We start from the raw sequence: 15,376 nt of genomic DNA, 5'->3' as shown, positions 1-15,376 counted from the left end.
ATGGGACCAACTGGAATAGGATCGGTGACCTTTGACCTTGAAAATTAGGTCAAGGTCAAAGGTCAAGGTCATCAGAAAAGAGGAAAAAATAGCACTTTTTATACTCTCTTTCCTGCTTAAGATAGCGTTGAAATATTATATGGGTAAGTATTGTCTTCTTGATTGGTTTTGATAGTATGCTTTACAACTTTGAATTTTGACCCTTCTGTGAATTTCGGAGACTCCTGTCGAAAACCTTGTTATCGCTACTCCTACTTAACGGAAAGTCATAGAGACACGAAACTTTCGCTAATGAATTCACAGTAAAACCCTCTTGCAAAGAAAAAATAATCAAAGGGATACGAAAGCCCTTAAGCTTAGTTATTGCCCCTGAAAGTCTCCAATATCATTATCTAAGCCTATAACTTTTATATTAATATAGATAGAGACATGGGACCACTGGCATTAAGACCGATGACCTTTGACCTTCAAAATGAGGTCAAGGACAAAGGTCAAGATCATCATCAAAATTAATTTTTTCCATTTTCAACGACTTTCAAAGTATTTTTAGCATTGATAAGCAAACCGAAAGTAACCGAAAACCTCTAAACAAATTAATGCCCCTGAATGTCTTGATTAACATTTTTAAGCTTATAGCTTTTACATTAATATAGATAGAGACATGGGATCACTTGCATTAAGACCGATGACCTTTGACCTTCAAAATGAGGTCAAGGTCAAAGGTCAAAGTCATCGTGAAATTGATTAATTAAATTTTCTTGGTCATTATGAGTTTCGTACATCATCTTAAATATTCTTAAATATCTTTTTTAAATCATTGTAGGTGGAAAGCCCTCTAATTGTTCGCGAACAATTAGGATTACTAGTTATTATTATTATTTTGACCAAATTTTGTGCAGGAGTTTTCTCGAAAACTATACAGTGGTTTTCAGTGAAACTTTCAGGAAAAATGCATTATATTATGAACTTTGTTTATCACAAAAATAATTGGGAAAATTTCATTTCAGTTCCAAGTTATGGACAATTTCCTGATTTTCAAATGGAACTTTGTCTGCGAATGATCTACAGGAAGGGCTAAAGATATGAACTGGAGACTTATTAGAGATGATAGAATATGACTTATAGATTTGCAGAATCACTATTTCGTACGTCGTCATCACTTCCGGTCGCTACCGGAAGCGAATTTAAAAACTGAATTTTTTCAACTTTTCTGTTTTTTAATGTTTTTCTTTGATAAAGGTAAGATAAATAGAGACTCTTTATAGAATGCTGAATATGATATTTGTTTTTAAATTGATCAAACCAAACTCTAGATATTCGTAATTTTCATTTTGAAGCGAGGTCCTCGCTAGCCTAATGGTTAGCGTAGTGGATTTTCATGCGGGCGACCCGGGTTCAATCCCCTAGATTACTCGAATATTTTTTTCCCACTTGATAACAAATGGAGAATTTAAGGTTATCTACTGGACACGGAAAGAACGGAAGACCTTCTTGGTGCCATGACAACAAGTTTCTAGTTAAGGTCTTCCGTTACCAACGGAAGACCTTCTAGTGATTCTACTGTTTATTATTATTATTTTTTTCCCCTTTCGTCTCCGAGACCGTTGGATGGATTTTCCTGAAACTTTCACAGATTATAGACAACGATGGTACCTAGAGGCCTTTTTTTCATTTTTTCAAAATTCACTTCCGTTCGTCAGATACGTCCGATTTTCCGGTTTTTGAAAGAAACTTTGTCCGGGGGTAAACTTGAAAACCACTAAAGATAATCGAATGAAACTTTCAGGGATGATAGATATATTTTCTCTATGGTGCATGCACGTAATATTTTTTGTAGCTGTCACTTCCGGTCGTCACCGGAAGTGCTTAAATGAATCATCAATTTCAAACTTTTTTGTTTCAAATTGAAACCTATATCGGTTTACTAGGTCTCGTTTTTATTCTCAAAAAAATTTGACCCCACCGGAAGTTGAATATCCAACTTCCGGTTATATCAAAGAAAGACCAATCATTCTCTCATTTTTCAGTGCCATAAATCTCGGTCATGAAACAAGTTAAGGAGTTGAGTTTTACATATATTATAGTCACTATAAATATCTAGAGTCACGTCAAATATTTTTGTAAAATTCACTTCCGGTCGTTAGATATGGTGTGGACAAATTCAGACTTTGTTTCCCTGATATCTCCGGAACGAGTATAGATATACACTTGAAACTTGCAGGGGTTATAGATTTGCGATGGTCCATCTTAAGCATATTTTGTATATGAGTGTACGTCACTTCCGGTTTCAACAGGAAGTGGTTGAAAATTTACTGTATTGAAACGTTTTTCAACACGATTTCTCGGAGATGACTGAAAGGATTTTCTTGCCAATTATTAAGATGATAGAGAATTGTAGTACCCTTAGACACGATCTTTCATTTATAGAAAATCTACTTCCGTTCGTAAGATATGTCCAATTTCCATTTTTCAAAAAATCATCTTGTCCGGGGGTAATCTCAAAAACGACTAAAGAGGAACAAATGAAACTTTCAGGTATTATAGATCTCTCGATTGTATAGTGCATGCACAATAATTTGTTTTTTGTTATCACTTCCGGTCGTAACCGGAAGTGATTGAGAGAATCACTAATTTCAAACGTTTTCTTTTAAATTGAAACCTACACTAGTTTATTAAGTCTCTTTCAAAGTATTCAAAGAATGTTGACCCCGTCGTTAGTCAAAACGGCTACTTCCGGTTTCTCGATAAAATACTCTTATATATTTCGTCTTTGTGCCCCCCATAAATCTCGTTTATATTTCAGGTGTTTAATATGATTTTCAAATATCTTAAGAACATTATCAACACCTTGAGTTAAGACAATTTTATTTTTCAAAATTCCTTTCCGGTCGGTAGTAAACCACTACTTTTTCTTTCTTTAGTCTGCTTCTTTTTCTTGAGAACTCTTTCAAATAGAGACGTGAAACTTTCAGGGAATATAGACAATAGAGAGTCGCTATGGTTGATGGGAAAACACATCTGAACATTACTTCCGGCCGTCACCGGAAGTTAAGAGAAATGGGTGAAAACTTCATTAACACTCCTCTCATGTCTTGAAAAGGCACATTCTCTAATATATTTGAATGATTCTCGTAAGAACAGAAAGCTGTGTACCGGAAGTGTTCAAACGGAAGACCTACTCATTACTAGTAATGAGTTTCTAGTTAAGGTCTTCCGTCTCCTGTGGAAGACCTTACTATTATTGTTCGCGTTCTTCTTCTTTATTATTATTAAGGTCTTCCGTCTCCTGCGGAAGACCTTACTATTATTGTTCGCGTTCTTCTTCTTCATTATTAGGGCTTTCCACCTTTCTGTGGAAAGTCCTATTGTTATTGTTCTGTTTATTATTTTCCTGCCGTCAAAAAAAATTTTCGTCTTAAGACTTATTGAAAAACTTTATAGTCCATCATATAGTACTTCTTGAGAAACGAATACAGTTCACCCTGCGTAACTGAACTTTGACCCCTTACGGAGTTAATGGACCTTTCGCAGAAATCATTGTTAGCGCTTTTACTTTGTAACCGTAAATGATAGGAGGATGAAACCTTTTCTAAAACATAGAGGGTAATTAGTAGAAGCGAAGAATTTAAAATGAAGGGATTCGATGTCCCTTAAAGGGAGTTAATGCCTCTTTATGTTTTGCGATTTATTCGTAAAACATGTCGAGCTTGAGAACGGTTTGTCGTAAAGACATGGGACCAACTGGAATAGGATCGGTGACCTTTGACCTTGAAAATTAGGTCAAGGTCAAAGGTCAAGGTCATCAGAAAAGAGGAAAAAATAGCACTTTTTATACTCTCTTTCCTGCTTAAGATAGCGTTGAAATATTATATGGGTAAGTATTGACTTCTTGATTGGTTTTGATAGTATGCATTACAACTTTCAACTTTGACCCTTCTGTGAATTTCGGAGACTCGCGTCGAAAACCTTGTTATCGCTACTCCTACTTAACGGAAAGTCATAGAGACACGAAACCTTCGCTAATGAATTCACAGTAAAACCCTCTTGCAAAGAAAAAATAATCAAAGGGATACGAAAACCCTTAAGCATAGTTATTGCCCCTGAAAGTCTCCAATATCATTATCTAAGCCTATAACTTTTATATTAATATAGATAGAGACATGGGGCCACTTGCTTTAAGATCGATGACCTTTTACCTTCAAAATGAGGTCAAGGTCAAAGGTCAAGGTCACACTTTCTCCCCATGTGTTTTTGAGGTTTGACCTTGAAAGTGGGTCAAGGTCAAAGGTCAAGGTCACGCATCCAGGGGCCAGTCTCCACGAGTAAGGCCAACCCACCCATCACGCCTGTCGTCCCCAAGGAAGAAATCCCCCACCCTTCAAGTGATCTGTCTGTGATCAGCTGTTTCAATACACTATTTTGACCGGTTTCATGCCATGCAACAATTACAGGATTCTAGCTAATCTGACCTACACCTACACATCTGACCTACACCCATTTCTTCCATTTCTTGACTGTCTTGTCAATCAAACATGAATTCCATTTACATTCATGAAAAGACATAGGCCAGATTCAATTGTCTGCCTGCATCAACATAAAGACTAAGTTTTTTATGATAATGATGATGCAACTTTACTCGACAGTTGAACTCATTGACATTCCATCCCGACTGTCATTGTAAACAAATAAACACTTACCTGCAGGATCAAATGGGATGCAGTACTCCTATTATCCGTTCAGATATCCTACATGCACTCAGACACTTTCTAATTCAGTCCGGCCGCCATTTTGGTTGTTTGTTATCAAAGCCTATCAATCCGTATATGCATGCCTCCTTGGGTGAAATGACTGAAAGACATTGTCTCCGTGAATTAGAACACATAGGATGAGCCATTACAAACTGTACATTCAATTCCACAATCCACAACACACACGGTAAAATCCAGTGCATCTTCACAACATCAACATGAGGCTTGTAGACTCCCAGCATGCACGAGCAGTTACAATCTAGGAAAATGTTACATCCGGTTTCTTTGCACCTCCAAATATCACATCTAACAGGTCTAAAGTCACCCCAAACACCTGTACAAGTCCTATTACACTTTTACCTGATATGTGCCAGCTATGCAACACTCACACCCCTTTTTTTCAAATATTTGACCGGTACTATCGTGCGAAACCAAGGCCTTAATCTCCAACACTACAACACTCAAGGCGGCAAATTTGAATTTCTTTTCAAGCCAAATCCATTTTTTTTTTGGTGAGGGTGGGGTGGGTAAGGAGGGGGGGGGGGGGGCTTTTAGCATTTCAACACTACTGAAAAACCGCTAGAAGGTGGGAAGCCCTCTAATTGTTCGCGAACAATTAGGATCACTAGTTATTATTATTATTATTATTTTCCTTGGTAGTACACGCGTTTTTCTCAGCCATTTCTTGATCGATTTTCACGAAATTTTCAGGAAAGATGTCTTTTGGTGACGAGACTTTGCTTGCAAAATTTCGTGCTTGACGTCACTTCCGGTCAGGAGTTATCTCTCTTTTAATGACTTTTTGAAGGGCCTTGTTGTCCACACATCTCCTCCGTTAGTTTTGAAGCTAGAGTCTTGAAATTTCTACACAAGATAGAGTAAACATTTTAGAAGATTTGTGGGGGATTCGATTTTACCGGAGGCGATTTGCCTAAAAGCTCGCCTGGACCTGAAAAAATGGATGCCAAAATTTTTCGCCGATTTCGGCGATTTTTGACCTTTGATCTCCAATATCTTTTTTCTTGCAAATATTTTGTTAAGACATGTAGAACAAAAGTTGTGCACATTTACGAGATCTTTTCGAAAATATCATGATTTAGAGGATAGCCCCTTAAATTAGGGATCTAGAAGGGCTCAAAGTCTAGATCAAATATCTCAAAAATCGTTAATATTTTGGTATAAGTCAAAGAACAAAAAATGTTCATCTCAACAATCCAAATCTATTCATATAAAAATTTAGGTCATATGATACGTAATAAGGGATTTTAAGGGCCAAAACCATAAAAATTTTACCCCTTGTATCTCGAAAACGACAAATATTTTGAAAAGCAATAAAGAACAAAAGTTGTTCAGAATGATGATCTGAACAATATGCATATTTCGTTTTTACCCTATGTGGCCCCGTTAGGGAGCTACAGTTTGGCCCCTAAAAATTACTTCTAGAAATAACTCGAGAACGGTAAAGAATTTCTAAATACTTGTTGAACAAAAAATGTTTGAAATGTCATGACCTTTCTTACAATATCAAGCTAAAGGGGCTGACCCTTTAAATTAGGGGCCCAGAAGGGTCCAAAGGTTTATGAGAATATCTCAGAAACTATTAATATTTTGTAATAAGTCATAGAAGCGGAAATGTTCATCTCAACGAGCTTGATCTCATTAAATCAAAAAGTAGGTAATGTATGTTACGTAATAAGGGCTTCATGGCTCGCCTGAAGCGTCGGTTTTTTGTCGATATCAGTCGATATCGGTAACTTTTTACCAATAAATATTTTGTAAAGACATGTAGAACAAAAGTTGTTCAGTTTATCGAGTTCTATTGAACTATATCAAAAATAGGCCTGCGAGCCTTTTGGCTCACCTGGTAAGTCGAATTTCCGTCGATACTGTCGATATCAATAACGTTTTACTGGTAAATATTTTGTTAAAACATGTAGAACAAAAGTTGTTCAGTTTATCGAGATCTGTGGACTGATATCAAGAAATAGGCCCGCGGACATTTTAGCTCACCTGTAGAGTCGAATTTCTGTCGATATTAGTCAATCTCCGTCACTTTTTACTTGTAAATATTTTGTTAAGACATATTGAAGAAAAGTTGTTCAGTTTATCGAGATTTATCGCTTCATCTCAAGAAATAGGCCCACTAGCCTAACAGCTCGCCTTGAGAGTCGATTTTTTTCGCTATCAGTCGATTTCAATAACTTTTTACTGGTAAATATTTTTTAAAGATATATAAAACAAAAATTGTTCACTTTATCAAGTCTATCGACTGGTATCCAATAATGGGCCCGTGGGCCTTATGGCTCGCCTAGAGATTCGATTTTTTGTCGATATCAATCGAACTCCATAACTTTTTACTGGTAAATATTTTGTTAGGACATATTGAACAAAAGTTGTTCAGTTTATCGAGATCTATTGAACGGTATCAAGAAATGGGTCTGTGGGCCTCATGGCTCGCCTGTAGAGTCGATTTTTGTCGATATCAGTCGATTTCAAAAACTTGTAACTGGTAAATATTTTGTAAAAACATATTGAACAAAAGTTGTTCAGTTTATCGAGATCTATCAATTGATATCACGAAATAGGCCTATGGTCCTAATGGCTCGCCTGTAGAGTCGATTTTTTGTCGATATCGGTCGATCTCAATAACTTTTTACAGGTAAATATTTTGTAAAGACATATAGAACTAAAGTTGTTGAGTCTATAGAGGGCTAACAAATGACATCAAGAAATAGGCCCGTGGGCCTTATGGCTCGCCTGGAGAGTCGAATTTCAAACGAATTTCACCGCAACTTTGCTTCAGAAGCTTATGATATGAAAAATTGATTATATCTAAAGTGTCTTAAAGTCGGAAACTAAATTGGGACTCATTTGTCTTTTTTTTTTAACTCCGAGTGCATCAACAAATCGGACGGAAGACCTATTCGTTGCTCGCAACGAGATCGTGTCTAGTTATTATTATTATTATTCTTATTTTTCTCCGGACTTTTTTGTCCGGGAGTGTTCTCAGAAACTACAAAAGGGATCAATATGAAACTTTCCAGGATGATAGTATAGCGTTTGTATATGTGCAAAACGATATTCATTTTGTCTGCACATGCATGCACGCGCGCGCACGTGCATTGCAATTTTGGTAGAAAATTTACGAAATCGAAATTCACACGGGATCGATATGAAACCTTGATAGGATGATAGTATATCATTTGTAGATGTGAAAAATGATATTCATTTTGTCTGCACGCGCGTGCATGCGCATGTACGTGCATCACAAATTTTCGTACAGTGACTTTGTAATCAGCCTAACTTTTTTGTTTTTCATTGAAATGGTTTGATATTCATATCATAGGTTGACATTAAGATCCTTAACTGATCTGCAAGGTCAAAATTACCAATCTGCAGGCGCATGCACGTGCGCTTTAATTTGATTGGATAATACTAAAACGTCTGTAACTCTCTTATGAATGAAGAGTGTGAGTTGATATTCACAGCATAGGTAGATAATATGTGTATCTATATTTTGGGGTAATAAAAAATGTCAACACATACGCGCATGCGCGTGCATCGCCTTTCAAATCTTTTTTTTTCAGGACGATACCTTTTTTGTTTTTTATCAAATTCTTTTAATTTTGAGGTTCTAGTTGTGTCTTGGTACTCCTTACAAATTGCTGCGGTTAACATTACTGCTCAGTACGTGTATGCACGTGTGCTGAATTCTGATTGGACGATTTTAAAATCGCTATAACTTCCTTATATTTGATGGAAACGTTATGAACTTCATACTGTGGGTATATGATACAAAGGCCTGTTGAATGATATCAACAAAAGTGCAGAATCATACACGCGTGCACATGTGATACCGAAATGACCATATTGAACATAGTACATGTAATTAAAGGCTAAAATAAAATGATTTTTTGCTATAGGTTTACAATAACATCACTTTTTAATTGGGGGAGGTTTGGGGAACATATGCAACGGTCCCCATTACAATTAGAACTAGTTATTATTATTATTAAGGTCTTCCGTTCCAGACGGAAGACCTTATAGTGATTCTACTGTTTATTATTATTAAGGTCTTCCGTTCTTACTATTCTTTTTTTTTCACGGAAGACCTTGTTATTCTGTTGTTTCTTTTCCTCTTTTATTAGGTCTTTCCACCTTTCTGTGGAAAGACCTTTTGATATTGTTCTGTTTATTATTTATTTGTCTTGTTTTCTTTCCGCCGCGAGAAGCTCTTGACGTTTTAAGACTTATCGAAAAACAATGTAGACCATCATATTTGACATCTCGAAACATGGTCAGATCTCACCCTGCGTATTTGATCTTTGACCCCTAACGAACTTATGGGACTTTACGCAAAAAAACCCTTGTTATCGGATCACCTCGAAAACCGTAAATGATAAGAGCATGAAACTTTCACTAAATTCTTTAGACGATCAAGCTGAAACGTTGTAGTGTTTACTTTTAAGTTTTCGGTGATCCCTAAAGGGAGTTAATGGCCCTGAAAGTTTACGATTTTTACGGAAAAATTCAAAACTCCTAAAATATAAGTCGTAGAAAGACGGAACCAACTGGAATGGAATACTTGACCTTTGACCTTGAAAATCAGGTCAAGGTCAAAGATCAAGGTCATCTGGAAACTTTAAAAATAAGCACTTTTCATACAGTTAAAAGCATTGAAAGTACAGATAAAGTGTTGTATGCACAAGTAGTCACAAACCAACTTATTCCAACGCATTGCATTACGACTCTGAACTTTGACCGTTCTTGAATTTACAGCGACTTGCGTAAAAACCATTGTTATCACTACAGTATGGAAACCGTAAATGGTACGAACACGAAATGTTCACTAAACTTATTGCCTGATCAATTGTAAAAGATGACTTCCGTTTTTGATGGTTTCTCAATCCGTAACGGGAATTAATGCCCTTGCAAGTTTTCGATTTCGCGTAGAAATTTACAACTCCTAAAGTATTTGTCGTAGGAAGACAGGACCAACTGAAATGACATCCCTGACCTTTGACCTTGAAAATTAGGTCAAGGTCAAAGGTCAAGGTCATCTAAAAACTTTGAAAATAAACAATTTTCAGACCGTCTAAAGCATATAAAGTGCAGATTAGGTATAATATGCACAATATGTCAAGAAGCAACTTAAGTCAATGCATTGCATTACGACTCTGAACTTTGACCTTTCTTCCATTTAAAGCGACTTGCGTAAAAACCATTGTTATCACTACAGTATGGAAACCGTAAATGGGACGAACACGAAATGTTCACTAAACTTATTGCCTGATCAATTGTAAAAGATGACTTCCTGTTTTTGATGATTCGTTGATCCCTAACGGGAATTAATGCCCTTAAATTTTTTTAATTTAACGTAGAAATTTACAACTCCTAAAGTATTTGTCGTAGGAACACAGGACCAACTGAAGTGACATCCCTGACCATTGACCTTGAAAATTAGGTCAAGGTCAAAGGTCAAGGTCATCTAGAAACTTTGAAAATAAGCAATTTGTATACCGTCTAAAGCATATAAAGTACACATTTTTTTGTATTCAGAGACATTGTTTGAATGTCTGGAAAGGTGGAAAGACCTCTAATTGTTCGCGAACAATTAGGATTACTAGTTATTATTATTCTTTTTCTTACCGATTTTGTGCAAACAATTTCTCGAAAACGGCTGGACAAATTTTCAGGAAACTATCAGGAACAATGCAACGTAAGTTGATTTCAGTTCTTTTTTTTTCTTTTTTCGAAAATCACTTCCAGTAGAGAGTTACGGCCGAATTTCCATATTTAACATGACATTTTGTCCGGGCGATTTCTCATAAACAGTTAAAGATCGAATCTTGAAACTTTCAGGGATGATAGATGGTGACTTGTAGCTTTGTAATAACGTCTACCATTGCGGTCCGTCACTTCCGGCCGTCACTGGAAATTAACAAAAGAAACGTCAAATTTCAAATTTATGCTTTTGAAACAAAACTTGCATTGATGAATTACGTCTCTTTCGGCGTTTCATAAAATGTTAAACTTACCGGAAGTTTAGCCAGCAACTTCCGGTTTTTAGAGAAAAACTTCGAAAAAGTTGTTTTTTCTTTGTCCTCGTATATCTCGCTTATTTATCAAGTTTTTAATAGAATATTTACAGTTATTATTGACATTATCCCTCTCTAGGGTATTCTTTAATACTATTTCAAAATTCACTTCTGGTTTTAAGCCGAATTTCCGTTTTTCAAATGACATTTTGTCCGGCCGTTTTCTCATAAACGTTTAATGATTGAGTCTTGAAACTTTCAGGGATGATTGGTGGTGACTTGTAGCTTTGTAATAAGATTTATCATTGTCATCCGTCACTTCCGGCCGCCACCGAATGTGAACGAAAGAAACGTCAAATATCAAATTTACGCTTTTGAAACAAAATATGCATGGAATAATTAAGTGTCTTTTGGAGTTTCAGAAAATGGTACACTTTGCAGAAGTTTAAACAACAACTTCCTGTTTTTAGAGAAAAGCTTCGAAAAATTGTTTTTTCTTTGCTATCATATCTCTCGCTTAGAAATTAAGTGTTTAATATAAATTTTCACATATATAATTGATATAATCGATCTTCAGAGTAAAGTTAAATATCTACGATTTCCGGTTTTTATCTCCAGGCGTTTTCTCATAAATAATCAAAGATTGAGTATTGCAACTCTCAGGAATGTTAGATAGTGACTTGTAGATGTGACATACATGTTTCAATTTTGTTGCCGTCACTTCCGTCATCCACAGGAAGTACCTTAAAAATATGTAATTTTTCATTTTTTAAAATTGTAATGCTCATAACATTATTTAATAAAATGTAATAATTCATACCATTTCCACCGGAAGTTGTTTTTCGAAACCGGAAGTTGTCCAAAAACTCAGTATTTTTCATGGAAATTTTTAGTGTGGGTTCCTACGCGGTCCCATTGGGATTTATAATCGTTTTATGGACTACTGAGATACTCGGAAGTGAATAAAATAAAACCGATATTGTTTATAATTGATGAATCATGTCTTACATGTACGTGTTTATTTCTTTCATGTATAGTCGTTCTTCACTAATTGAATTCTTCCAGTTAAGATCCCATCTCGTCAGAAATTGGACGGAAGACCTATTCGTTGCTCGCAACGAGATCATTTCTAGTTATTCTTATTTTTCTCCGGACTTTTTTGTTCGGGAGTGTTCTCAGAAAGTACAGTAGGGGTTAATATGAAACTTTCCAGGATGATAGTATAGCGTTTGTAGATGTGCAGAAGGATAGTCATTTTGTCCGCAGGTGCATGCACGCGCGCGCACGTGCATTGCAATTTTGGTACAAAATTTACAAAATCGAAATTCACACGGGATCGATATGACACCTTGAGAGGATGATAGTATATCATTTGTAGATGTGAAAAATGATATTCATTTGGTCTGCACGCGCGTGCATAACAAATATTAATATACTAACTTTGTAGTCAGTCTAACTTCTTTGTTGTTCATCGAAATGGTTTGATATTCACATCACAGGTAGGTATTGAGATCCTTAACTGATCTGCATGGTCAAAATTATCAATCTACACGCGCATGCACGTGCGCTTCATTTTGATTGGATAACACTAAAACGTCTGTGACTCTCTTATGAATGAAACGAATGAGTTGATATTCACATCATAGGTAGATAATATGTATATCTATATATTGGTGTAATGACAAATGCAAACACACACGCGCATGCGCGTGCATCGTCTTTTAAAATCGTCCAATCATAATTCAACACACGTGTACTCACGTGCTGAGCAGCAATTTTAACCACAGCAATTTGTAAGGAGTACCAAGACACATCAAAACCCCTAATATCAATAGATTTTGATGAAAAACAAAAACGTCACCTCCTTTAAAAAATGAACATTTGAAAAACGATGCACGCGCATGCGCGTGTGCGTTGGCATTTTTTTACACCAATATGTAGATACACGTATTATCTACGTATACTGTGAATATGAACTCATTTGCTTCATAAATAAGATAGTTAGAAACGTTTTAGTATTATCCAATCAGAAAGAAGCTCACGTGCATGCGCGTGCAGATTGGTAATTTTGACGATGCAAATCAGTTAAGGGTCTCAATATCTACCTATGATATGAATATCAAGCAATTTCAACCAACAACAAAAAAGTTAGACTGATTCCAAAGATAGTGTACACATTTTGTAATGCACGTGCATGCGCATGCAGAAAAAATAAATATCATTTTTCATATCTGCAAATGAAATACTAACATCCTATTTAGCTTTCATATCGATCCCTTTATATTATGAGTTTCCATTTTTTCTACCAAAATTGCAGTGCACATGCGTGCGCGTGCATGCATGTCCAGACAAAATGACTAAGTTATGCACATTTACGAACGCTATACTATCATCCTGAAAAGTTTTATATCGTTCCCTTTTGTAGTTTCTGAGAACACTACCGGACAAAAAAGTACCGGAGAAAAATAATAATAACTAGAAACTCATTACTAGTAATGAGTAGGTCTTCCGTTACACTACTTCCTGTCGAGGTTGGAAGTTCAAAAGTCATTCAGTATAATCGAATGTTCATTTTCGTCACATATTATCCGTTGATATTAAGGCCATCAGTGTTGGAAATAAACTGCAGTTCACATTGCTTTAGTCGAATTCGGTTCCAGTTTTGTGAAATGCATTGGAACATAATCGGACATAATTAACGACTGAAAAGAAAATATCCAGCCATCTCTGAGAAATCGTGTCGACAAATAAAGGGAAAATTCTATATAAAAAGTGAAAAGTCTTATTTTCAGAATTACTTTCCTGTTGTCTTTAAATGTATTCACTTCTGGTCATGACCGGAAGAGTTCCAATCGAATAAATATTTTATTCTACACCTTAATAAAATTATTAACTAATCATACTTTTAACTTTCGTCAAAAATACCCATGTTTGAGACAACTTCCGGTTTTTCGGTCGGCACTTCCAGTGGACATATTTTACATGAACAAGACCTAATCATCATCCATAATAGCCCCAATATCTGTCAAAACAAAAAAAAAAACTTCAAAAAATTATATTTTTATATCGCTTCCTGTCTCGACCGGAAGTGACGGCTACGTACGATTCTCACATGATGCAAACACACTGATGACTGACTATCAGTCTTGAAAACTTGAGACTTCAGTCGTTCACATTTGCAGAATATTAACTTGAACAAATTCTCATTTTGAAAACTGCAAATCTCGCGACCGGAAGTAGATTTCACCAAAATATTTTACGTTACTCTAGACATTTGCAATGTCAATAACATAAAAGAACATCATTTGTAATACTCCATGTACAAGCGAGATTTAAGGCAAAATCAAAAACTCAATTTTTCCAGTTTTCTTTTAAAACCGAAAGTTGCCGTTTTTGCTTCCGGTAGGATCAACATATTTCAAAAGAACAAGAATGAAACAATAAGCTAATGTTCGTTCTGCGTCAAAAGAAAAAATCTGAAATTTTCGATTTATTTGATCACTTCCGGTGAGGTCCGGAAGTGACGGCTGACGGAGTTAACCATATTCGTCAAACCTACTTGTCATGATTTATCATTCCCGAAAGTTTGGTGTCTTAACCTTTAACTGTTGCTGAGCAATTTCGTAAACAAAATCTCATTTTAAGGACAGAAAATCGCGCGACCGGAAGTAGATTTTACAAAGATATTTGATGTTACTTTAGATATTGTTGGTGTCAGAAACATATTTGAAAATTATTTCAAATACGTCATTCACAAGCAAGATTTATGGGAAATAAAAACGTCCAATTTATTTCGATTTTCTCTTATAACCGGAAGTTGTCGTTTTTGTTTCCTATGGGACTTACATATTTTGAAACTGCAAAAGAGATGCAATAAAGTGATGCAAGTTTTTATAAAAAAAAGAAAAGTTGAAATTTTCGATTTCTTTGATCACTTCCGGTGACGACAGGAAGTGACGGCGACAAAAAATATTACGTGCATGCACTATAGAAAAGAGATATCTATTATCTCTGAAAGTCTCATATGATTATCTTTAGTCGTTTTCAAGTTTACCCCCGGACAAAGTTACTTTCAAAAGACATGAGAAGTGTGTTAACGATGTTTTCACTCATTTCTCGTAACTTCCGGTGACGCCGGAAGTATTATTCAGATGTGTTTTCCCATAAATCACAGCGACTCTCTACTCTCTATATTCCCTGAAAGTTTAACGTCTCTATATGAAAGAGTTCTCAAGAAATAGAAGTCGACTGAGGCAAGAAAGAGTAGTATGTTACCACCGACCGGAAGTGAATTTTGATAAGCAAAATCGTCAAAACTCTAGAAGTTGATACTGTTATTAACATATGTGAAAATCATATCAAACTCATAAAATATAAACGAGATTTATGGGGAACACAAAAGACAAAACGTGTAAGAATATTTTATCGAGAAACCGGAAGTGGCCGTTTCAACTACCGACGGGATCAACATTGTTTTGACACGTTGAAAAATAGCTAATACATGCGCATAGGTTTCAATGTAAAAGAAAAAGTTTCAAAATTACAATTCTTTGAATCACTTCCGGTGACGACCAGAAGTGACGGCGACAA

General features: G+C 35.8%; 1 protein-coding gene across 1 annotated transcript in view; it reads left to right on the top strand.

The window, feature by feature from the left end:
* The window catches only part of LOC125676169 (probable serine/threonine-protein kinase pats1), a 225,785-nt gene that overhangs the window by 102,863 nt on the left and 107,546 nt on the right, over window positions 1–15,376 (top strand). The gene's annotated exons all lie outside the window — the stretch shown is intronic.

This window comes from Ostrea edulis, chromosome 3 (genome assembly GCF_947568905.1).
Source record: "Ostrea edulis chromosome 3, xbOstEdul1.1, whole genome shotgun sequence".
Classification (NCBI taxonomy): domain Eukaryota; kingdom Metazoa; phylum Mollusca; class Bivalvia; order Ostreida; family Ostreidae; genus Ostrea; species Ostrea edulis.
The sequence above is the reverse complement of the archived record's forward strand: the minus strand, read 5'-3'. Positions and strand labels throughout refer to the sequence as shown.